The sequence below is a fragment of the Anabrus simplex genome, chromosome 6 (assembly GCF_040414725.1).
Source record: "Anabrus simplex isolate iqAnaSimp1 chromosome 6, ASM4041472v1, whole genome shotgun sequence".
Classification (NCBI taxonomy): domain Eukaryota; kingdom Metazoa; phylum Arthropoda; class Insecta; order Orthoptera; family Tettigoniidae; genus Anabrus; species Anabrus simplex.
The window spans coordinates 67,015,127-67,040,966 of NC_090270.1; the positions used below are offsets into that span (position 1 = coordinate 67,015,127).

Sequence of the window (25,840 nt, forward strand, 5' to 3'; positions counted from 1 at the left end):
AAGAGAAAAAACAAGGGCATGATCCTGAAATTCCACTAGAAATCTTAAAAATGCAATTACGTCACTGGTGGTATTAACGGAAAACTTAGATATACCTCTGAGCAACATTGCCAATGGATGAGGCAAGCTGCTAAACCCGGGTGACATAGTAGGTAAAGGTTTCAATGGTAAGGAAGTTAATTCAGAACGGATGTTACTCAATGATGCACGACGTTCGGATTCGGTGTCCAATGGGGCAGGGATAGTTTGAGCAGCAACGGTTATTCTATTAACTTCTCCCTTGGGAGGCGCTTCCTCACTACCTGCATTTACTATGGTGGGTTGATCAGATTTGGGAGGAAATTCCCCAGTTAACAATTGAGTGACCTTACTAGATAATTCGGAAATATTTTCCAGGAGCGTACTAGCTTCCTTCCTCTGAACATCATTCAGTTTTAGAGACAACAGATCGTTAACCCTATTCGAAAAATGATATAGCCTGCCTTGCACACGCTTAATTTGATTAGGAGACGGATCATTTTCATCAAAAAAACTAACTACAGAAGCTAGCCCAGTAATATTCTCCGTGATCGTGGAAAGAGAGTCGTCAATTTCTTTCTCTCCCAAATTGGGGATGGAAATGGGCAAATCAAGGGACTCTCTAAGTTTGTTAGTGTCTATTGCAACCGTGCCTCCAGATTGCACATTTCTGATAGTTAATTCATAGATCAACTCCTCCTTGCGCAAATAGTTAAGAAGGAGAACATCGCGAGGGCCGGGCATGATGACAGACCAATTTTGAAAAACTCAAAAAATTCCAGCAACTGGGAAAATAGTTAGAGTTCGGAACAAACAATATTTAGCCGTCAAAAGGGGCTAAATTGAGACCCATTCAACCACGCTCTGCTACCACTTGTTACGGACTTTTCCGTGGTAGGTAGAGGTGAAAGAAGGTGCGGGTGTGAATGGGTTTCAAGCTACGAAATTATAGTGCAATATAAAATTAATTTAAAAGTTAACAAGGTTATATTTTCTTTTCGAAAACAAAGAAATAACAAGCATGGCAGGTACAAAGTAGCAATTCAAAAGGGGTTAGTTACAATATTTACAGAATTTGGGCTTCGCGCCCTGACTTCACAATTCTTGGGCAATCAGCTCAGTTTTACCCCAAACACAAGTTTTACCAGAGGGGGAGAAAACCCCATTCATACCTAGGAGCCCTTGCTCCAAATTACACTGAAAAACCTCCATGAGGCATACAACCCAGAATTTTCAAAAGAGCCACTCGCTCTCAAAATTTAAGCCTCTCCCAGGCCACATCAAACTCCACCTTCAAGTTGTCCTCAACGGACATAAACACAGGGGTAAAATACCCAATCTACTGAGGTCTATTAAAAGAAAAGCAGGTTAATTAAATGACCTCTAAAATAACAATTTGAGAGGAGGCGAACTTGCACTCCTAATACACTTTGATTAAGACCTACTTGGCACTAGGCCGTTAATACAAGGGCTAATCCCATGCTAAAGAGGTGACTTAAGAAAAGAACAATTTGTTTTACATTAATGAAAAATAGGTTGAGAAAATAAGTTCACCTCAAGACAATGTGAGTGGAAGCTCGAGAGGGTTAGCACTCTCTATCCCAATATGTCGTTTTACAAGAGAATAGATGAAAAGAGAAGTTACATTTTAGGAAAAGGTTACATGGTTGAACGCTTAGAACCCGCCCCGAAAGTTAAACTGCTGAGCTAGCAAAGAAAGAAGTTATTAATCGGCCATTACCTTGTGTTGAACGGCTGGAGAAGAAAGAGGCGCTTCCCGCCCCCTGCTATGTACTTAACACACTGAAAGATGGAACAGAAGTGGCCTAGAGACCCAAAAATCAGCAGTTTAAATACTCTCGCGGAAGTTTCTAGGCGTTAGGGGAAAGAAAACACCCTCCCACAAACTCTTTATTGGATAGGACCCCGCAACAGATTCAAGTTGGGGGAAGATACATCTGATTGGATAGAAATTAATTGAAGAAATTCGGGATTGGTTAGGTTCAACACAAGGGGAAGAAAGGGGTAAATATTGCCAACTTAAACAATGATAGAAAGAAATTTAACAAAGAACAAACTCTTGAAATTAAATTTTCTCCAAAAAAATAGTTCTTTGACTCCGCACTAGGTTGCACTATTGTAGATCTTCAGTAGTGTCCTCTAGAAGAGAAAGTTCACACTTCTTACTTCAAGCGAAACAAAAACACATCAAAAATGACACAGTTCAAAAACTCAAAATTTTCCACGTGGTGACATCTTCTGAGAAGGTAGAAAATTAATACTGTCAATAAAGTTCAGACTTCCTCCAGCAGAGGAGTTTCAACAGGCGCACATTTTAAATTAGCGGAGTGGAGGTGTACCGCCCGGTACAATTATTATTATTATTATTATTATTATTATTATTATTATTATTATTATTATTATTATTATTATTATTATTATTATTATTATTATTATTATTATTATTTGTTCGTATCGGCGTACTAAGTACCACGTTATTTCAGCTGTCTTTTCTGGGCTTTGATCTTTGCCCGGTGCTCCTTTATTCGTTGCCGGTGTTTCTCTTTTCTTTCCTCCGTCCACGTCTTTCCCGTCTTCAACTCTGGCCCTTTCTTGAAAACCCTGGGGGTCTTTTAGTTTCCTCCTGAGTGGATTGCGTTCTTGTTTATCTTCATAAGTGATCCCCGTCACCTGTAGGTCCCTTTCCGCCTCTTTGAACCAAGTTGGCTGGCACTTATTATCTTTAAAATAGTTACAGATCTGGTTCGATAATCGTAATAATAATAATAATAATAATAATAATAATAATAATAATAATAATAATAATAATAATAATAATAATAATAATAATGGTATTTGCTTTAATTCCCACTAACTACTTTTACGATTTTCGGAGACGCCGAGGTGCCGGAATTTTGTCCCACAGGAGTTGTTCTACGTTCCAGTAAATCTACGGACACGAGGCTGACGTATTTGAGTACCTTCAACTGCTTTGTGGCCCGCTAGAGAAAGGTCTGAGGAAGAGACTTGCAAGGTGTTACATATGGAGTGTAGCTCTATATGGCGCTGAAACATGGACGTTAAGGAAGGAAGAACAGAGAAGAATAGAGGCATTTGAGATGTGGATTTGGCGAAGAATTGAAGGTGTAAAGTAGGAAGATAAAATATCAAATGAGGAAGTTCTGAAGAGAGTGGGAGAAGAGAGGAGCATACTGACCGTAATCCAAAATAGGAAGAAAAACTGGATAGGGCATAATCTAAGACACGACACCTTACTACGAGTAGCAATTGAAGGGATGATAAAAGGAAATCGAAGAAGAGGAAGGAGACGATATCAATTATTAGACAGCATTAGACAAAGAAAGGAAGATTATGCAGAAGTGAAGAAAAGGGCACAAGATCGAGAGATATGGAGGTCACAGCCATGATTGGACCTGCCGAATGGCAGAACAACCTATGATGATGAAATTCCACCTGAGCTACGATCGAACCTGCCACGTTGGGTTCAGAAGGCCTGCGACTCAACCGTCTGAGCTACTCTGCCCGACGGTTCGATAATCGTCTTTTTTTGCTAGGGGCTTTACGTCGCACCGGCACAGATAGGTCTTATGGCGACGATGGGATAGGAAAGGCCTAGGAGTTGGAAGGAAGCGGCCGTGGCCTTAATTAAGGTACAGCCCCAGCATTTGCCTGGTGTGAAAATGGGAAACCACGGAAAACCATCTTCAGGGCTGCCGATAGTGGGATGCAAGCTCACAGCCGCGCGCCTCTATGCGCACGGCCAACTCGCCCGGTGATAATCGTCTTAGTTTCATTCTTAGCAAGTAGCCATAACATGCAACTCTCCTCCGCATGACATCAGAGATCTTCTGGATATGAGTCTACGGTTCATGGTTATGCCGACATCTTAGTCCTTCATTGGGCCAAGAATTTTCCTTAAGATCTTTCTTTATTTCTTTCTTTCTTTCTTTCTTTCTTTCTTTAATTTCCAATTTTTCTATCAGGTCTTTCTTCTTCTTCTTCTTCTTCTTCTTCTTTTTATTATTATTATTATTATTATTATTATTATTATTATTATTATTATTATTATTATTATTATTATTATTATTATTATTATTACTATTATTATAAGAATTGCTGAAAAATCTTCCAAATGCTTGGCTATCTTGGGCGCGGGTACCTCTCGCATTCGATCAGGACTCGATCCCCCTACCTTGAACATAGAAATTGATCGCTTGACTCAAGTGCTCTCTACCCTATTGGTTAGTTCGACTCCCGGGACTGCCAGAATTATAAGATTGGTAGGGCGGGGAAGAAGGGCGGGGTATGCTGGTGTGTAGTTATGCAGCTCATTTCTGTTGGGGGTGTCCGTAAAAGAAGCTCCATCACCTAAGGGCGAGGACACGGATTTACATTTCAGTGGAGAGAAGGCAGAGGTTTTTGAATGACAACATAAACGTAGCAACTAAACATTGAATGACGTTACATTCTTAGAACTAAATTGGCTTGTCCTACAGGAATAACTTGCTTTCAGCCTGTGAACTTGAACGTAAATGGGATGCAGGTTTCTTTCTGGTCATTCATTCTGTGATAATACAGTATTAGTTATTTGAGCACAACGCAGTGGCTCTTTTATAACTGCCCCAGTCCCTCACCCCAGTTCGCAACACGGCTGATGTCACATGGTGCAATAGCTATTGAGGAACACACCACCGTACTGTTCCCTTGCATCAGCCTCGTCAATATAATTTATGGATTGGGTCGTAGCAGAAGCAGGCACGGAAAATGGCGCATACCAAGCACTGTGTGACACTTTGCTGCCTTAATAACCATTACTCATGAGTATGTGATGTCACAGTAACGGCGATACTTCATATCATTGTGTGAATTTCAGCTTTAGCGGCCATGAAATGCGGGACGTAGAGGAGAGAAAGCATATGCCAGTAAACCGGAATTTTTCAGGTGAAGGGAATTACAGAAAAAAAGACAACACTTTTCCCTTTGCGAAAATCAAATAATCATAAATATGTCTCCCGGTCATGACCATCCATCAACGGCTGCAACATCAGATGGCAATCAGCCACAAGACATAGCCTGCACGGTTGCTGTTAGGTCATGCCATGTTCTTTTTTGTTTTTTGTTTTACGTCGCACCGACACAGATATGTCTTATGGCGACGATGGGATAGGAAAGGCCTAGGAATGGGAAGGAAGCGGCCGTGGCCTTAATTATGGTACAGCCCCAGCATTTGCCTGGCGTGAAAATGGGAAACCACGGAAAACAATTTTCAGGGCTGCCGACAGTGAGGTTCGAACCCACTATCTCCCGATTACTGGATACTGGCCGCACTTAAGCGACTGCAGCTATCGAGCTCGGTATTCCATGTTAAGAAAACACTATTGCTCTTATGACAACAGGGTTGCCATATTGAACAGCGCTGCTCAACAGCATCACGGAAAAACGGCGGCAGGTATATTTGCGAAACTCGGTAATTAAGCTGAAAATGAAAGGAGGAAGAAACGAAACTGCATTTTTTTATGAACTCAAGGGGACAGATGATTTAAAGGGAGTTCATTTTGGTTTCCAGGACATAATAGAAAAAATAGTGCTGCATAAATTTGTGAAATCTGTATTTAAGTTCAAGATTAAAGAGGGAAGAAACTAAGCTGCAAATTAGCTTTTGGGGGGGAACCTAGGGTACAGCAATAGACACCAGATCATTTTTATAGACTCTGTGCAATTAATTGCATCTAATAAATTTGCCCAAGCTACAGCAGGTACGACTGCGCCGTCGTGTCGCCCCACGAGAAGAATGGTAAAAATGAAATGCGCTTGAGGAAAAAGTGATAAAAAGGGGGGTGGGGGTAAAAATAAAATGACCTTAAGAAACAACAGCTAAATAACAAAACCAAACAAGCATAAAAATCACAGCGTATTTCTGTATCAGTACAAGTCAAAGCGTGATGTATCTCTTTACATTACAGCATCAAGATCTTCAGTAACATCTACGAGAATAAGTTATTAGGAAAAAACACACACAGAGAGAGAGAGAGAGAGAGAGAGAGAGAGAGAGAGAGAGATAATGCGTTACGTGCACCAGAGCAACTCAGAAGGAAAAGGAAGGAAGGCAATACAGCGATGGCTGTTCCCGGCATTTTGCTGCCTCCCTACGAATGTATTTCTGAAATAAAGAATGTTAAGTAGTTATTTTAATAACTCACGGGCACAGAAATGTCTCTTCCTTTTCCTTTCTTTCAAACTATAATATAAATTACATTATAATATTCCTTAATCACGAGGAATTATGGGTGTCTAAGAGGGGGTTTGTTCACTCGTTGTAGGTCCATAAAAGCAACGCTGTTTTCTTAACATGGAATGAGCTTATAGGTAACATTGTCTGACCATCCATCCATTCCTCACATCACTGCCTGCACGGTTGCTGGGTAACATTGTCTGACCATCCATCCATTCCTGACATCACTGCCTGCACGGTTGTTGGTAACATTGTCTGACCATCCATCCATTCCTGACATCACTGCCTGCACGGTTGCTGGGTAACATTGTCTGACCATCCATCCATTCCTGACATCACTGCCTGCACGGTTGCTAGGTAGCATTGTCTGACCATCCATCCATTCCTGACATCACTGCCTGCACGGTTGCTAGGTAGCATTGTCTGACCATCCATCCATTCCTGACATCACTGCCTGCACGGTTGTTGGTAACATTGTCTGACCATCCATCCATTCCTGACATCACTGCCTGCACGGTTGCTAGGTAGCATTGTCTGACCATCCATCCATTCCTCACATCACTGCCTGCACGGTTGCTAGGTAACATTGTCTGACCATCCATCCATTCCTGACATCACTGCCTGTACGGTTGCTAGGTAACATTGTCTGACCATCCACCCATTCCTCACATCACTGCCTGCACGGTTGCTATGGTTACACTTCAGTCACATATTTTGTCGCGTCACGTTACACAAATTTTCGAATAACCTCCCCCCCCCCCCCGTTCCCCCTCCCCCGCCCGGCCGGCCATAAGACATAATATTTCTGTCAACAGACTTCCTATAGAACTCTGATCTCCCGCAGGATTTATTTATATAAATAAAATATTTAATGGTTGTAGCAGATATGTTGTGGTATTTACTCATTGTGATAAGTTTTAGATGTAATTTTTACCACAAATATTACTCCAATCTGGGAGTTATGTTTCGACTTTATTCAAAGTCTTCCTCAGCCTATAAATGTGACAAGTTTTTGTTACATGTCTTAAGTATTGCAAAATAAGGTACATTAAAAGATCAAAATCGTTGAATTAAAAGATAGTGATGAGAATCTTAACATCCAGTTCATTTATTTGCAAAGTAAATGGCAAATTATTTGGAGAAAAATAGCATTTCGAAGGGTCCAAGGCATCATGTTTAGTCTAACGTAGTGATGATAGCCACTTAATGTCTCTATGCTAAAATAACAAAACACACAGAATCAAGTAAGAGCGCTCTTGCAAACTTTGTATTATTCCAGCCCCATGCGAAAAAAATGTCATTGATTTCCGTAAGACTAGCGCTCTATAAAGTAACTGTAATGTTACGGATTACTTGTTTCACTCATGCGCTGATACGACTGTTTGATTTTCATAATAATAATAATAATAATAATAATAATAATAATAATAATAATAATAATAATAATAATAATAATAATAATAATAATAATGAAAAATGAAAACTTACAACCTGTTTCCAGTCAGTGACCTGAGCCACGGAGGCTCTATTATTATTATTATTATTATTATTATTATTATTATTATTATTATTATTTTGCCTATGTCTAGTAGTTACGACAGCTGGAAGCAGCGTTTAGAACAATTTCTCGTTCTAACATGAGTCGCAGTATTGCTGACGTGGAGTTTTGTGGTGTAACGGACAATACACTTCCGAGAAGATTTCCGAGCAGGTAGGAACATGTTTAACCCTCGGTAATGACGTGTGCTTTGTAAGCAGGGTTGGGTTGTGTGGTGCAATTCCATACGAGATTGCTATTTTTTTAAGTGCTATTATTCTGAACATTACTGCTCCCTTTATTGCCGCCGTCCATCTTTCTATGTAGATATAGCAGGTACTTAATAAGCTCTCTAACCGAACAAACTACGGTATTTCAACACTTCTGAAACTTTGTTTTTCGTAGGGACAGAAAATTGTTTCTTCCATGGCCATTGTTGAACTGTCGTAATACTGAAAAAAATATTTATAACTGCTTTATCAACACAATGCTCAGCGTGGAATTATGAAAATTATAACATGATTCTTACTCTGAATTACCGAGCGAGTGGCCACGCGGCAGCCCTGAAAATGGTTTTCCGTGGTTCCCATTTGCACACCAGGCAAATGCTTAATTAGGGCTACGGCCGCTTTCTTCCCACTCGTAGCCCTTTCCTATCCCATCGTCGCCATAAGAATTATCTGTATAGATGCGACGTAAAGGAAACAAAAAAATCTCTTAATTATACTTCAGAGCGGTAGAGACTGGCCTTCTGAGCCCAGGTTCAGATTTTCGGTTCATGAAACAACACATGTGAGGCAAACTACCGGCGTCTCTAAAGACCGTAGTTGGACATAAAACCAGTAACTTTATTATTTGAAGCAGACTTTCCGCTTACTAGGCCGTGTCCGAGCACATACAGTACATGTGAAGATATCTTAAGTACAGAACAAAACTGGTCAGCCGGACGCCGATGGGAACTGAACCTCGAACCTTCCGATTTCACTTTGGTATGTACTACATTATATGTAACAGACTCTACCTAACAGGCTGAAAGTCTGTTTTAAGTACAATACCGTCGTGAAAGTTGAACATTCGACATTATTATTATTATTATTATTATTATTATTATTATTATTATTATTATTATTATTATTATTATTATTATTATTATTATTATTATTATTACGGAAAAGGGACTCTTCTTAAAAATACTTGGCATTTCTAGATATCATTTGCGAAGCACTCCTGGCAAGATAGAGGGGTTTCTTTTTCAACATTTAGATACTTGTCTTGGAGAAGAACACAAAGCCAGGTATCGAAAATAATATACTGAGTCTTGATGTAGCATTTGAATTATCTGATTCCGTAAAAAGAAATTGAAAAGATACATTATATATTTTAATATAGACTTGCGCTTCCATTAATAATAACAACAATGTTATTGATTTTACGACCCACTAACAACTTTTACGGTTTTTAGGAGGCGCCGAGGTGCCGGAATTTGGTCCCGCAGGAGTTCTTTAATGTTCCAGTAGATCTACCGACACGAGGATCGATGACATATTTGAGCACCTTTAAATTCCACCGGACTGAGCCAGAAGCTACTCAGGCCGGCTCTTTCATTATTATTATTATTATTATTATTATTATTATTATTATTATTATTATTATTATTATTATTATTATTATTACAACGTTGTGCACAACTAAAGAACGCGAGTGAACTTATTTAGCAGATGATTTAGCCTCTTATCTCTTCCCAGAATCTCCTCGCTGTATTTCTTCTTACGTTCTTCCGCCTATGCAGTGGTGGTTCTCATCTTCGGTTTTTCTGCAGAACGAAGTTTGCTCACCAACGTTCTAAAGCTAGGTCCGTCCCATATAATTTCACGTGTTATGCTGAATTCTTGAAGGTCTTTTGAAATTTCAATTATCTATTTTTTTTACATTATGCTTAAGATCGCAACGACACAGATAAGTGGAATAGATGGAATGGAGCGACCGTGGCCTTAATTAAGGTACAGCCCCAGCATTTGCCTGGTGGGAACCTACTATTCTCCGAATGCAAGCTGATAGCTACGTGACCAAAACCGCGCAGCTAATTGCTCGGTATATCCAGTTAGTCTTGACTTTTAGTGAGGAGGCATAATGACATAATTTTAGAAGGTCTTTCATTGTTATTATTATTGTTATTATTATTATTATTATTCCTTCAGTAACCAAAGGAGGTGCGTTTTATTTACACACATAATACTGAAGGAGTTGGAACGATTCTGATGTAACGTCCCGCGAGGGCGAGGCGAGCTAGCACACAGAAAGAGAATGTAGGAGGCTTTGGGTAGCGTCCGTCACGGTATTGGTTCCCAGCTGGCTTGGCTGCCCTCGCTCCCTCAACTCAGCTGACAGCCTGCCTCTGTTCGGCTCGACTTCGGCTGTGTTCGGGCCAGCATGGCAACAGGTATAGCAGGCATATCAGCTGACTGGGCTAGCTAGACCGGCAGGCGACAGCTAACGTTCAGTATTAGCCGGCACGCAGAGAGAACAAGACGTAAAGCAGATTGAGTGAAGTGCGGCGCAGCCACCGGCCCCGAGATGTACTGCTGAGGTGAGTTCAAATCGTACACTCCACAGTGAATCTGAAGAAAGAAAAGTTCTTGCCAGTGACTACATGTTTTACCAGTTATAAGACTAACTTTTAGACGTTTCACTTTGTTGTAATAATAATTAAGCAGAGTTGATATACCGGCATTTTCGACATGAAAGAGAAATTTGACACTTTGTACTAGTTCTTATGTTTAACACGAGACAGTGCTTTATTTTATTAAGTAGTATTTTAGTTTATGGCTGGAAATCTCACAAATAATAATTTCATGGCGTTTCCTTTGTTCTAATCGAATGATGTGCCGTTGTTGATTTTTTTTCTAGAGTTAGAGATTTACGGTTAAGTAATAACTGGCCTGTCTCAGTATTGTTCACAAAGTGTTTCTGAAGGAAAAAATTAATCGTTGGTGACAGTTACGAAGAATGATCGAAAGTGTTAGCCACTGGCTGTAATGTGCCAGTATGCCGGTAGTCTTTTCTTAGAAAGTTATTTGGAGATGCAGTGTTTAGAATGGATATAAGAAGTAACATAAAAATTACTTTATTTAAGTTACTGTATAAGGTTTTCAGAAGTAGTTGATATAAATTTGTGGCATGATATTCAGTATGACACTGAATTTTAGATACCGGTGTTAAGTGTTCCTACATGTCCGAGTTTTTGCATATCTTCAGTTCTGTGTTGGAATCCCACTTGGTAGGATTATTTTTTATGTAAAATTTGCTAATACTCCAGCTACAATGCATAAATGTCGTGTGATAAAGAACTTTCATCTAAATTGAAAACTTCGTAATAAATCATTCCTTCAGAGAGCTTCTTGTGCGGTATGGAGATCTTAGCATTATGAAGTTAGACGATATTTATTTGTGTTCTGTGATTCGTCATAATTTTGAAGTGATGTTTCGGAGTTTGTTACAACTTTTGACACCCTTTCCAAACGTGCGTTATGTCAGTGGTCTAAAGCTACCGGCTTTTGCCGTTGGCCCGTGCGCTAAGACTTTCTAACGAAAAGTAATTTACAAGATACACGCTGTCGGCAGTTCGATATTATTTTATCCCATTAACTTTGAAGTAGGTTAGCGACAGTACCCGACTTATACCTTAGTTAGAGATGGTAGCAAATTCTTCGCTGTATTTTTCTGACTTCCTATGAAGATCTTCCGCTTGTTTCTGTCTGTTATTTTCGGCAGACTTGGTCATATCTCTTCTTGACTGTTTGTTTTAGCAGTATCTAAACATTATCCTAACATTCTTGTGCTCTTCGTGGTTTATTTCTTTCCGTAAGATAGACAGACAAGCACAGGCAAGTTGTATCTTGCTCGTTTTAGTCGCACAATCCATGGGATAATTTTAAGAACACGATGTTGGTCTGTTTATTGATTGATCGTGTCTTGCATAATGTTATAATGTCCTGAATAAACTTTTAGCTCTTGCAAGAATTTCGCGTCTCTTTAATCTTGAGAGTAATAGGGGTTTGAGTGTTGTTTGATCTCTTCGACCTCATTGACTTTTACGGAAACCGGTAGCGTAGTCCTTGCTCGTTTAGTGTTTATCCTTAATTGGACGTCGAAGGTTCGGTTCTGTGTCTGATATCCTGTCCTGTCCCTGTCAGGCAATGTCGGGTTGCCACTTGTCATATTGATTGTGCGCCTGGCAAGAGTTTTCTTATTCTACACTGCTTATTCTACTACTGTTCCTGGTTCATATTTAGAAGTAGACACGTCGTTGTTATCATTTTAACCTCGTGTGTGAGACTGCTGTGAAGATAACCTTTGTCTTGTGCATATTTAATGATTTGAAACTAGTTTTGGAAATTATATTCCATAATTTCTCAAACCATTCAGGATGACTCAACAGTGGGCTTCCTTCTAACAATTAGCAAGATAATTTTAACATAGGCTAACTTTCAAGTTCTTACCAGGTGATTTTTCTTCATAATTTTGAAGTTACTGTTGTATATTTACCAGTGCAGATGGTCAGGCTGATACACAAATTCGGAAAGCAGAAAGAGAATTTTTTTGTGTGTGGTGGTAACGAATTATTACAACTGCAGGATACCCATGTGGGTTACATGAAAGAGTAGTAGGTCTAGATTGTTGCTGGTGTTTTGGGACAGTTTCATGCTACTGCACAATGCCAGTAGGGGTATACCAGAGCGTTGAACCGCTCCGCTTCAATGTATGACAGTACGGCTTCTCCGAAGGAGTTTGGCGGTTATTGAGACATTAGATTCGATTATTATTATTATTATTATTAGTATTATTATTATTATTATTATTATTATTATTATTATTACTACTATTTGAGTCTGAACTGTTTAAAGATGTCGTCAGTATTCCCGAATAGATTCAGTTCTAGATTTGATTTTGATTTGAAATGTTAACGTGTGTGTACTGACTGTCTAGAATTTTGAAATGTATGAACACTCGTAAGGATCTCGTATTATTTGAAACTACCAGTCTATGTTGATAATATTATGAATGTGAGGATAGTCCTTTGTCTTGTGGGAGTTCTTTCCTTTGGCATGCTCTTGTACCCACGAAGACACTGACGTGACGTAACTGTGTTTTGTCATTGGCACGCTCTTGACAGGACACGAACAGTTCGAGTGGTGCATCCTCCAGCAGCAGGAGGTTAGACATAAGGGCTACGCTCCAACACACTCGACGCTACAAGTTCCCTTACGATCACCACTTGTATCGGAAAACAGTATTGTGTGGAATATTGAACTTGCAGTGGATTTGAAAGCAATACATTTTTCTTTCTTCCCTTCTTCCTTCTCCCAGATTTTTTACACTCCACTGAAGCACCTTCAGAAATTGTTTTCTGTTACCTGTACCTATGTTCGAGGTGGAAAAGCAGCAATTTCTTTCTTTCTTTCTTTCTTTCTTTCTTTCTGTCTTTCTTCGTTATGCCAATTCAAAGAAGGCGTTCGAACTTGTTCGTTAGCTCGATGGTTCTATTCTCCCAAAATCTCTTCATAAATGCACTTTGTTGCGTTCTGCGGACCACTTCCTACCAGTTTTCTTCTTAGGTTTTTCCACGAATCTGTGCTTGGCTACTATTATACTAAAGGCTCCACGATCTTCTATGATGTCTTACGTGATATTCATTTCGTGGAGGTCCGCCTTAGTTTCTTCTAGCTGTCCGGCTCCATGGCTAAATGGTTAGCGTGCTGGCCTTTGGTAACAGGGGTCCCGGGTTCGATTCCCGGCAGGGTCGGGAATTTTAACCTTAATTGGTTAATTTCGCTGGCACTGGAGGTGGGTGTATGTGTCGTCTTCATCATCATTTCATCCTCATCACGACGCGCAGGTTGCCTACGGGCGTCAAATCAAAAGACCTGCATCTAGCGAGCCGAACATGTCCTTGGACACTCCCGGCACTAAAAGCTATACTCCATTTCATTTCTTCTAGCTGTTTTATTTTGACCTTCGAGTTGATAACTTTATTTTATGATTTCATTTCCTAATCTGCTATTATCTATCTCGCCTACGAGTTCATTATATACTTGAGAGTAATCGCGAGTCTTTGCCAGTTAGGTATTCCATACATCTTCAGTATACACGGTGAACCCGAGCTCCACCGACTAAGTTTAGGAGGTTGTTCAGCGATACCTTCTGAGTAGGCCTATATTGATTTTAGGAACCGGTGCTGTCCGGTGGTTCATTTCAGATTAATAATGTAATTATGATTTATTCGGCTTGTTATCCCAGTCATTCTTGTTTATGTGAAAATACCTTCTCAACAGTGAAAAAGGTTGCAATATGCCTTTAAATGGCGTTTTAAAGGTAGCAACTCCGTGTCGTTGGCTTCCGGTACGTTCAAGAACTCCTCAGGGACAAAATTCCGACACCCCGGCATTTATGACGGACGTAAAACAAATTATTATGATTATTATTTTCAGTGCAATGCAGCTACAAAGCTAGCTATCAGGTTGCATTCGGTAGATTGTGGGTTCGAACCCCAATGTCGGTAGCCATGGTATCCCATTTTCATACTAGGCAAATACCGCTTCCTTCACACTCCTAGGCCTATCCCATAAGACCTATCTGTGTCGGTGCGTCGTAAACAATTCTAAAAAATAAAAAATACAAAGCTAATTGGAGCAACAAACCAAGCGAAATGCAATGTAACGAGTCACCGGAGACCCCGGGTCCCTTATGCCAATATACTCAAAGAATATCGCTGAACGTCTGAAAGTTTGTCGGTGAAGTTCGGGTTCATTCTGAATATCTTTTTTAGCGTACAGTCTGCAGTCTTCTAAATTAACAATGCGCCTCCACAGTCCTCTGTTTGCAGCTAGTTCTGTGTCGTCAGTCAATTCTACACTTCCTCCGCTTCTCTTACCGTCCGTGGTCTATCCCAGGGTCGCCAACCCAGGACGCGTGCTGTTAATGACATATCCTCTAAGTAGTAACATACATCAATTCAATTATATATTTTAAAACTGTACAATTGAAACATACGGTACTGTTTTTTAAGACTTAGACTTTCAAGATCACTAAACAACATTTTGGGAATCTTAGGTCTTGTAATATGCTGACGCGTTTGGCGCCTCCATCCAAGATCGTCTTCAGAGCAGTAACAAAGATTTGAGTTGCAACTGTCGCTCCATAGTAACTAGACTCAAGATATAGATACCCTCTTAGAAATGTAGTTCATTCCAGAGTTAAGTATGAACGGTAATCATGATCTGCTCAGTTTATAGCCGTTCCCTTTATTCAACTTATTCGAGTGTTCTGCAGTTTCTATCGCCTCGCGAATGATGCTACTGAGTGGATCTTGGCTACCTTTCTCTCTCCCACTGTCGGCAGCTCATAAGATGTTTTTCCGTGGTTTCCAATTTTCACACCAGGCAATTGCTGGGGCTGTACCTTAATTAAGGCCACGGCCGCTTCCTTCCCATTCCTAGGCCTTTCCTGTCCCATCGTCATCATAAGACCTGTCTGTGTCGGTGCGACGTAAAGCAACTAGCATAACTGCAGTGGCACGACTTGGAGAGAAGGTAACATCTGAATTGTCGCAAATCATCCAGGTCACGTCTGCTCTAAAGACTATCTTTGAAGTAACATATCATAATTAGAAGCACAGGATTCAAAATCTATTATTCTCGTTTAAAGAGCTCATTCCAACTTCCTGGATTTCAGCGTGACACGTCGTAGAAATAAAGTACAGACATTGAAACCGCTGCGTTAGTCTAAACGTAGTAATTAAAGCTGTGTAATTTGCTCCGGAAATGGACGATACAGTTAATGGTAAATGTATGAAAATGAACTCCCTGCGATGCAATCCAATTGTACTCTCGTGGTGCACAAACGGGCTGACGCAATCCAGGCTCGAAATCGTTAAGCCCACCACCGCCGAGAGCCAGGAAAGAACATGTGTCCTATTTATTTCCCCTGACAGCTAACTTGTAGGCTCAATTCCATGCAGTGTTCTTACGTTCTAAAATTCGACATCTCGTATGTGTTCGGATGTCTCAGACACTTGACATGAATATCACCACCACCAACAATAACAAAGCCTTTATAGGTTAATAGATTTTATAACTACAGTGTGTACATGAAACTACTGCAATTGTCTCTAAACAACCCAGATACATTTTTTAGTATGGTGGTAGTGATTACTGTTTTGAGAGGAAGTACAGCTGGGCAACCATCCTCTATGTTTTAAGTAATACAGCACACTGTGCATTGCACATCTATATTGTGAGAGTTGATATTCATAACCGTGACATTGCTTTGATTCGATGATCTTTAGAAACATGATTTAGCGATTTAAATTGAATATGTGGCTCGGTTCCTATGGCTCTACTGCACTTTTAATTGGAGGTATATTACTTTTCCAGCAGAGTGCATTACAAGATAAAAGCTTTTTCAAAGTGAATTCAAGTCCTCGTATTCCCGGAGATGGCGCTTCTCTTTGCAGACACAACCGCCTCTTTCTCCTCTTCACAATCTTAAATCTCTGACGGTGTTGGTCATCAGTATGAGTTTCCGACTACAACACCTAATAACTCTCACACTACGGAAATGAATCTCAGTAAGATTATTTTAATAGATCATTACCGTCTACCTATTTTCTTAAATGTTTAGTTTGCAGATGGAGATTCTTTATCTCACACACATTCCGTTAATTGTTTGCCGGACGATTTGCCATACAAGAGTAAGCTAATTAAATTGTAGTTCAGCCAAGAATTTTTACCAACAAATCTACTAGAGTTGTCGCGTTGTAGTCAAGTTTCTACCAGTGTGTTCTTTGACTCGGTTTTTCGACAAGCATATAATTTGTGAGGACAAAGCGTCTGTTGGCAAAGTTCCTGGGTCTACTGCCTTTCCTCTCTGCTTTTGTGTTATTCCACCTTTGCTCCACTTTCTTATAACTGTCATCATCATCCCTGGCTCTGTGCCAGAATTCTATCTGTAGAAACCTACCTTCATAGCCATGAAGTTCGTAACGCGTTAGAAAGTCAAGTGCGAGTGGAACCTTTTGAGTCCTCAGCCCGATGGCTGGTTGGAACCACAACTGTTCCATCAGTCACTGATAAACCGCTATAAGAGTATTAATAGTACTGGCACATAGTTCGCGCTATTACGAGCTCATACTTCTGGTCATTTTTACCGTATATATCGTGGAAGTATTACATTCTCCTCTCCAGATCTTATTATGTTAGAACTTATCTTCGTGCTCTTAGACTGAGCGAGTGGTTGCGCGGTTTCGGTAACGTAGCCGTCAGCTTGCATTCGGGAGATAGTGGGTTCGGATCTCACTGTCGGCATCTCTGAAGATGGTTTTCCGTTGTTTCCTATTTTCACACCAGGCGAATGCTGGGGCTGTACCTTAATTAAGGCCACGGACGCTTCCTTACAGCTCCTAGCCCTTTCCTATACGTAGTTGTGTTGGTGCGACAAAAAATAATTAGTGTAACCTGTTCCAGGTACGTAAATAAAACGAATCGCCGTGTGATTTCTGCGTACAGTGCTATGTGGGGAATTAATAGAATAGCTTGGTCTAGTTTACTAATTCAAGACGTGACGTAATTTAGTTTCATTCTCCGACTTTGATATGAATGTCAGTACATAACATTGCGCACCCGTCGAATGACACGCTAGAAATACAATTTCACACAGTGGTTGCACGTACCTCAATACAACTCTAGAATCATTTGAGCCTTGATTTTTTTTGTATGAACTACAGAAGTCTGAGAGGGCTTACTCATTGCTCTCGCTGGGGCAGTAGGGAGAAACCGACTTTATCTTCGTCTGTACTTTTGTTGCACACAGACTGGTGTAGCAGAACCATGTTCTTACATAATTACCTTGTGATAAGGATTCGAGGAGAAACGCTGCTTTGTTAGCTTCCTCATTGTGTCATCAGCTATTACTCATCAACCTATTTATGTTAAAACAGTGTTATAGGCTGCCTTAAGTTTCCTGGCCTTTCCATTAAGTTCTATAGGGAATATCATGCTATTAAATTGAATTTCTATGTACATGTATGTTAGTTATAACTGCTCCCTGGGAATTGAGGAATTAAAAAATATTTTGCAGCCGATCTAGCGTTTGTAGTGTTCTAATGTAATACCTAAAAGAGCCAAAGCCACCCCCCCCCCCCCTCCCCTACAGGCCATGAACACCCTGAGAGGAGTGGAAGGTAAAGGCTTCCAGAATCTGTAACCATTGCTCTGAGTGGGATTGCTCTGTAGCCAACTGACCTTCCCATAGGAACTCGTTTTTTTATGTAGGCTGAGTGAACCTCACGGCCATGTGCCCTCTTTTTCCTTTTCGGAGAAATGTATGCAGAAAATGCTCAACATACTAGCAGTAATTTTACACAAATAGAACCTCAAAATGAATCTAACAAAACTGAAGTCATGACATCATGTAAATCGAGGCAAACACCTATAACAGACATCAAAATTGGACCTAATAAAATTGAACAAGTGAAGCAAGTTTCCTGCCTTGGAACCCTAATTGCGAGTGACGACCGGAATTTACCAGAAGTCATGGAAAGGATAGCAATGACAAAGAGAGCCTTCCGATGTAAAAAGGACCTGCTGACCAACAAATAGACATTCAAACTCGGAAGGCCTTAGCGAAAGCCTATCACGCTTCTGTACGGCTGTGAAAGCTGGGCATTTGGAGATAAGGAGAAAAAAGGTTAGAGGCAGTTGAAATGTGGATGCTGAGGATAAGTCTGACTTTGAGAGATCGGAGAACAATTGAGTCTGGTCACTGCAATTCAAAAAAGAAAAATAACATTTATAGGTCACTTTCTGCGGCATGAGGAGTTACTCTGAGACATAGTTGAAGGAGGACGATCCAGTGTGTTTTACTTCAGCAACCTGCTTCTGAGGATGAACTGCAGGACCTACGCTGATTTGAAAAAATTGGATTAAACATAGATGGTTCATAAATGCTCAGTCTTACCCGCCTTCGATTTCCATTACATTTCGTGTAAAATGATGCTTTGTACTGTTGAAGGTACATGGAAATGATATCGCCTGATACGAGTACTGCTTTGGTGGTTGAAACAAAATACATTGCTCAGAGCAAGTAGATTTTCGCCGTGGTGTGGTGCGGGTAGGCAGACCTCACGGCAGGCTTGTCGTGGGGAACTGTATATCCTACCCCTGCTGTCGGTCGCTACGGTAACAAAAACGAAGGTCAAACCTAATTTCACTTTCAACGGACACGCTGTTGCTAGGGGATTTGTTGCAGAGGGATGAAAGTAAAGGTCCAAATTTTATCCAGTACGTTTTCTATTAACCTGTTTAGTATATGGCAGTTTTCGTATAATATGAATTATAGTGTATTCTTGTGTAAATGTTTTGCTTCGTTGTTGAAAATGCTTCCGAAGAAAGACGTCCTAGTTCTCTCTCTGTGTTTACTTTCTTCGGAGCTCTCTCTGAATAATGTATATTTTAATTTCGTCCTCCAGACTATCAAATGCCTGGAAGAGTATTAAGCATAAGCTTAACTCTTTTTATTTGCCTTCAACTGAACTCTGCTGTTTTCTTCTGATTTACCTTCCTCCTCTCTGAAATAATAATAATAATAATAATAATAATAATAATAATAATAATAATAATAAAGCGTGATAAAATTTACAAGCCGAATTTCGGTACTAGATTAGTTCTTAGGTCTACTTTGGAGGATTGGATCCAGACTTGATACCGGTCTCTTTTATTTCCTAATATTTTCCCCACTTGGGGGAAATGGTACCTACTTCAAGTTGCAGAACACTTTCTGTCTCAACCTTTGAAAAATGACCAGCTTGGAAAACCATGGATATTTCAGGATTTTTGACAGAATTCATACTGAGTTGATGATCATACAGATAGTTTTTAGCTAAGCCTGTTCGATGATAGAACGAACTGATGAGAAAACTGCGTTCCACGAATAGTGTAGTAATGTGTAGAATAAAATGGAGAGAGAGAGAGAGAAATAGACGTTTTACTCTAATGCTGAGTTTTAATAAAAAAAAATCGTGTAAGCACCGAATATGTTACTATACAGCTTTTATACCCCGACATGGCGTGCAAAATGAATATTTTCCCTCCTTTAAAAATTCTGACTATCTCTGCCGGGTTTGGACCCAATGTTGCCAGGTCCTTCAAAATTTCGGAAGAGCTTCGGATTTTTAAAATTCGAGAAAATACGAAATTAGATGGAAATCTTGCGATTTTTTCCGTCCTCACTTTATAGACCCATGCTACTGTATTTTATATTGCTGCACATCAATACAATATTGTGTGTTTAACTTCTCGTCAGTTCCTACCACTCTCAAGGGAATTTAAGATGTGTTGCTGGTATATTACCTTGAGAATGATACGGGTCTCTCCCTTGCTAGCACTTTTAAATGTCTGGTAACTAAGCTGGTGTCGGCCCCATGGTGTAGGAGTAGCGTGCCTGCCTCTTACCCGGAGGACCCCGGGTTCGATTCCCGGCCAGGACAGGGATTTTACCTGGACCTGAGGGCTGGTTCGAGGTTCACTCAGCCTACGTGATTAGAATTGAGGAGCTATCTGACGGTTAGATAGCGGCCCCGGTCTAGAAAGCCAAGAATAACGGCCGAGAGGGTTCGTCGTGCTGACCACGCGACACTTCGTAATCTGCAGGCCTTCGGGCTGACCAGCGGTCGCTTGGTAGGCCAAGGCCCTTCAAGGACTGTAGTGCCATGGGGTTTGGTTTGGTGACTGAGCTGGGATATCAGTACATGATCTAGCACATTATTCCTAAAGACAGTCGAAAAGTAAAATACTTGTAGGATTTCGAACTTGTTACGGTGTTTCTACGTCTGACGAGGAACCCTGTCTATGTGAATGAAAAGAGTCCGATAATCTAGATATTAGGCCCTTCTAATCAACAGTCACCATCGTCATCATGAGAAAGATGACGTTCCTCAAATAAATGACTGAAAGTTACTGACGTTGAGGTCTTCGGTTCAGATTGTCCAGGGTTCGATTCTCGCCTGGGTCGGGGATTTTAATCTCGTGTGATTAATTCTTCTCGCTCGAGGATTGGTTTTTTGTTTGTCCCAGCATTCTCGTCTTCATATTCAGAAAACTCATCACACTACCAACCACCACATAAATACGCAATAGTGATTACATCCCTCCAAGCAGGATTGGCGTCAGGAAGGGCACCCGGCCGTAAAACAGCGCCAAATTCTCAGTTTGCTCCCGCGAAAAGCGGTGGAAAAAGAAAGAAAGGCAATTCATTGTCGAAAACATCCTAGTGATATGAGCTACAAATGTTAGGTAAATATAATAAAGTATGAGAATATATTCTTTATTTATTCTTCAAAATTACTATCCTTTTCTTGTTCATCGTTATCCGGTTGATTAGATTAGCAGTTTGCCATTTTCTCCCACTGCGAGTGCGAATGTGAGTCACTGCGGAGTTTCAGTCAAGCCCTTATAACTACATTCGGTGTGGGCATTTTTCAAAAAAATTAATAAACGCTGGGGGATATTGAACCAAGTAACAAATTACAGAAAGAATTATGTAAATAAATTAATTTGGCTAGGATTTGAATCACGAAAGAAAACTAGTAAAGAAGCAAGTGATTTTAGGCTGTTTTTCCTGAACTGCATTTAGGCGGAGGTGATTTTCGAATCTTTTTTTGTTTGTTTGATAGAGCTATCCAAGACTCGCAATTTGAAACCTTTCCGGGCCCTTTAGCCCTTCAACTTTCGGCACAATTGAGGAAATTGCTTAATTTTATGGTTTTCGTTGTATGGGGACTTCTACTTTGTCTCCTAAGAAATATTTTTAGCATTAAAAATGGCATTTTTTGTAATCATCTTCACTGAAAATTTTGACTAAATCGTCCAAAATTATCGAGCCCTCTTTCGAATTTTTTTTTTTTTTGAGATCTGGCAGCAGGTTTTTTGGAACCGCGATCTTGTGAGCCTCAATGAAAGATGCTACGGTGATTATTATTTGTATTATTAATAATAATTAGCGTAGAAACGCACATATATTTCGTAATACTGTAGGTGAGTGAAACATCGTATATTTATTTCTACTGCCTGCTAAGGCAGAGAGCGAGCCAAGATGCAGCCTTGGAGAGCGCACTTCAAACAAAGGACTGTTTGGATGCATGTGATAGGGGCCCCCAGCTTGTTTCTGTCTCCTGCTATATTTCTTCGCTCCAGCAGCTTGTGTGTAGTCGTTTAAACTTGTATTTATAGTGCTAGCCTACGCATCTCTAACGAGGATAGTATTTTTAGATGACTTCAAGTTTGAGTCAGTCGGAACAAAGCACAGATGGTGTTCGCGTATTTTAAATGATATCACGTACTTGTCCGTGCCGAATTGCGTTTCACAAATATATTCCTATAATGTCTCACCCCAAATGCACATGAATACCTTATTTGGAAGAAATGATCAGTCAGAGTTTTGGTTGAGTCCAGTGAAAGCCAAAGAAACAGGTGATTGGGCGTACTACGTTCACGTTGCAGAGAGCTTGATGATTCCGGTAATTATTTATTTCCTCTTGTGGCTCATCGCCTCTGTATTATTCGGGACACGAAGAGGGGCTGGTCTCTATCGTTGGCTGTCCTGAGAATGGTTTTCCATGGTTTTCCATTCTCCTGCACTAAGGCGAATGCCGGGACAGTTTTTAGTATAGACCACGGCTGTCAAACCCCCTCACCGTGGATCGAGAAACGGCTTGCTTGGTGTAAAATTTGGAAAACCACATAGTCATATTCAGGGCTGCTGACAGTGGGCTGCAAGGCTACTACTACTACGTACCACGTTGCCAATCTGCTCGGTAATATTTTGGATTTATTTTAAACTTTATACGTAGTTTGGTCCTTTGGTTTACTATACTACTAATAATAGAAAAATATAGGCAATTGATATAACTTCTGTTAACTACGTTTATATCTCAAAAGACTGGTCTATTTGCTTGAGTCTGCATCGGAAAGTTCTGAACTTCAGGCCCGCCACGATATCGATTGTTGCTTTAAGCCCGTCCCGTACAAATGCTGTATCGATTGAACTACTTTGCGTTTCTACAGGGCTTAATGCAGCCCGTTCTGTTTTGATCCATCTCACGTAGGAGTAACCTTTATTCTATGGTATGTCGTATGCAAGACATTGATCGGAGGATGGTCTATGTTGTATGGGAGCGCATCGTACCAGGGGAGTCTGAAGGACCTGTATGCAATGACCAACAATTTGTGTCTGTACCTAAGGCTAGACTCGGAAGAGATAGCGGGACGTTATCTCATTTCCAAAGCCAACACCTTGTAACTACGCTACGTCTTAAGTTGAACTGTCATTTACTGGCAAATACTTTTGTACATTGGAGATAATGGTAAGTAGAAGTGCTGTAACATTTAGAGCAACTCGTGGGGGTAATTGGGACATGTTCTTCGACTTTTAAAAATATGAGGAATAATTTTTCAATGACTTCTCATTTTCTTTGCCGTGTAGGCCTATATTGGTTGGTGAGCAACATGTCTCAGTTGAAGTGATCTTCTCTTTCCTGTGAATAAAAGTGCGATCGATTGTTTTATTTGTTAATTGGACCATTTTTATCCGTGTGCGTTTGAGTTTATCTGGAACTGATTCATGGTTAACCTGTCCAATTGAATTAATAGTGTTACGTTAAAAGGCCGGAAGACAACAGTCTTTTGTCCTTGAAAGACGATGTTTGAACTCTTAAGTCACTGTGACCCTAGCTCCGTTTTGGAGAATCGCTTGTTTTGAGATGCGATTTATTGCGTTTACGTTCCCACCATTAATATATTTTCCTTTAGAATTTATACTGCCTCTGACTCACTGTGTTTTCTAACTCAAGTGCCGCTTTAACTAAAGCGCACTCTTTGACTGGTTGCCAGGGCGAACTCCCAGGACCCTTCGGTAGCATCTTGAGGGAGGTGACCCTTGATCTGCACAAAAGAACTGTTCTCACCTGCTGTTGCAAGGAATGTGAAGCAGGTGTTCATACTGCCACTCTTCAGGTCAATAGAACACTTTTCGCCTGTGTAAAGGAAGAGTTAGTTATATTTTATTGTAACCAACCCATTACCGCCTCAATACGTCTTGGACCGAAGCTCAAAGAAAGAAACCGTGTGAATTTCTCTGTTGCTTGCATGAGTGCGTGCCACTCCTTTTACACTTTTTTAATTTGTATTTTAGCCAGACGTTTGCAGATTTCTCAGATTTCTAGCCTATTTAACCAAAGAAGATATTGGGAGTTCTTTTCAGTGTGGTGTTAATTTAGACGATCGACGTTTCACATTTAACATTCTACAGAGCTTGGGTTCTTCAAAGTTTTACTTGTGAACCCAAATCTCTACTGCCTTTGTGGATCAGCGGTAGAGTGTCGGCCTCCGGATCCCAAGATAGCGGGTTCAAACCCGGAGAGGTAGTCGGATTTTTGAAGGGCGGAAAAAAGTCCATTGATGTAGGCATGTAAAAGATCTCTGGTGACACATTTGGTTTTTACCCGACAAAATTCATTAAATCTCAGCCACAGACGCCCAAGAGAGTTTCGCTTTACTCGGTCTGCCATCTAGTGGGCCTAGAGTAAAACGGAACGTCGAAATTGACGAGCAGACAACCAGATGGCGTCAAATTGAAATGTCTGCACACGGTAGCTGAGGCCATACGATTATTATTATTATTATTATTATTATTATTATTATACTGTATTTTGCGGTAACTGCACTGCGCGATGCATTCTAAATTTAGATGAACAGAGATGTAAGGTGCGGGATGTTAAAAATAGGTACCATACCTGTAGTGAAGAGAGGGAGGTGATGGACTGTTTCAAGTTCTTTGGGAGTGAACTCTCCCCGAAATGGCATGCAGGTGCAGCAAACCATTACGATGAGTCCTCAGTTTTCATTGTTGGAAAGTAGTAGATTGACCGACGTGCCTTGCGAATACGAGTTGTGAGACATGGTTAGTTAGAATGGTAACCTGAGTATTATAGATGCGGTTTCCTTCCACTTTTCTAGCTTCTTTCCTTTGTCTTTTTCGTCTGACTTCTGTTAGCTCAAGTTTTCTTTCGGGACCGGCTTTTCTCCTTCAAAAATAGCCTGATGATGGCAGAGATTTAAGATTCTTTCGTGGAAGCATCCATTGAGTAACCGAATTAACCATATATACATTGCTACTGTGAAAGGCACAGTAATGATACTATCCATAATAAGGGAAGCCTAGGTCCATCAAAATGTTCAACGGCTCTGTTGGTGGAAGGGTGATCTAGCATCTCTGCAGGGAAGGAGGCTGATATACCGAAAAAAAGGGCACTCGTTCTTCCTTAGGATGAGAAATAACTTTAAAAAGGCGGATGAAGCAGCACAGTGTGCTGAACAGCATACAGATCTGGAAGGCAATGCGAAACTACCCGTTTATGACCCCAAGAGTAAGTTCGCAAGCAATGGTCCAACTAGATAGACACTTGGAGAAGACCGACTCATGAAGTCTCCACGTCCTTTCGAGGACGAAGGGAATAAGGATCCTTGAATGTCCATATGCTACGAAATTCAGTTATCCTCAATGGTGGGGTCATATGATGCGAATGAATGGGGGTTGCATAGGAACTTGAACAGGTAGTTAATTACACTTTTTTTTATGGGTAGTATATTACTAGAAAATCATTTTAAAACATTTATTTTAATTTAATATGCAAATTAGATGTAAGGTAGCTGCTCACTTAGAAAGTTGATGCATGTACAGTAGTAGAAATTCAGGTCAAATAGAAGAGTAGCTGTTGGTAGAGCTAGCTAGCCCACACTACCCGTCCGTCGAGTCGGAGAGCAGATTCAAGTAAAGCACAAAATGACGACATTTCCGCTTGCTTTAATTGTTGGTGGGTGAAACGGGAAGGACACGAGACAGCCCCCGTAATTACTATTTTCTGACGCTAGCTGCCCGAAAAGAACTTCTTCCCAATTGACCCTTGTGCAGACATTTCAAGA

The 25,840-nt window shown here is 40.5% G+C and overlaps 1 protein-coding gene across 1 annotated transcript in view; it reads left to right on the forward strand.

Annotated features, from left to right (window-relative positions):
- Nucleotides 1-10,237: 10,237 nt before the first annotated feature.
- Nucleotides 10,238-25,840, forward strand: part of LOC136876100 (growth factor receptor-bound protein 14) — a 72,071-nt gene continuing 56,468 nt past the window's right edge. Inside the window, exon 1 of the mRNA XM_067149762.2 lies at nt 10,238-10,395. The gene's annotated coding sequence lies outside the window, so the exon portion shown is untranslated. The remainder of the gene's footprint in view (nt 10,396-25,840) is intronic.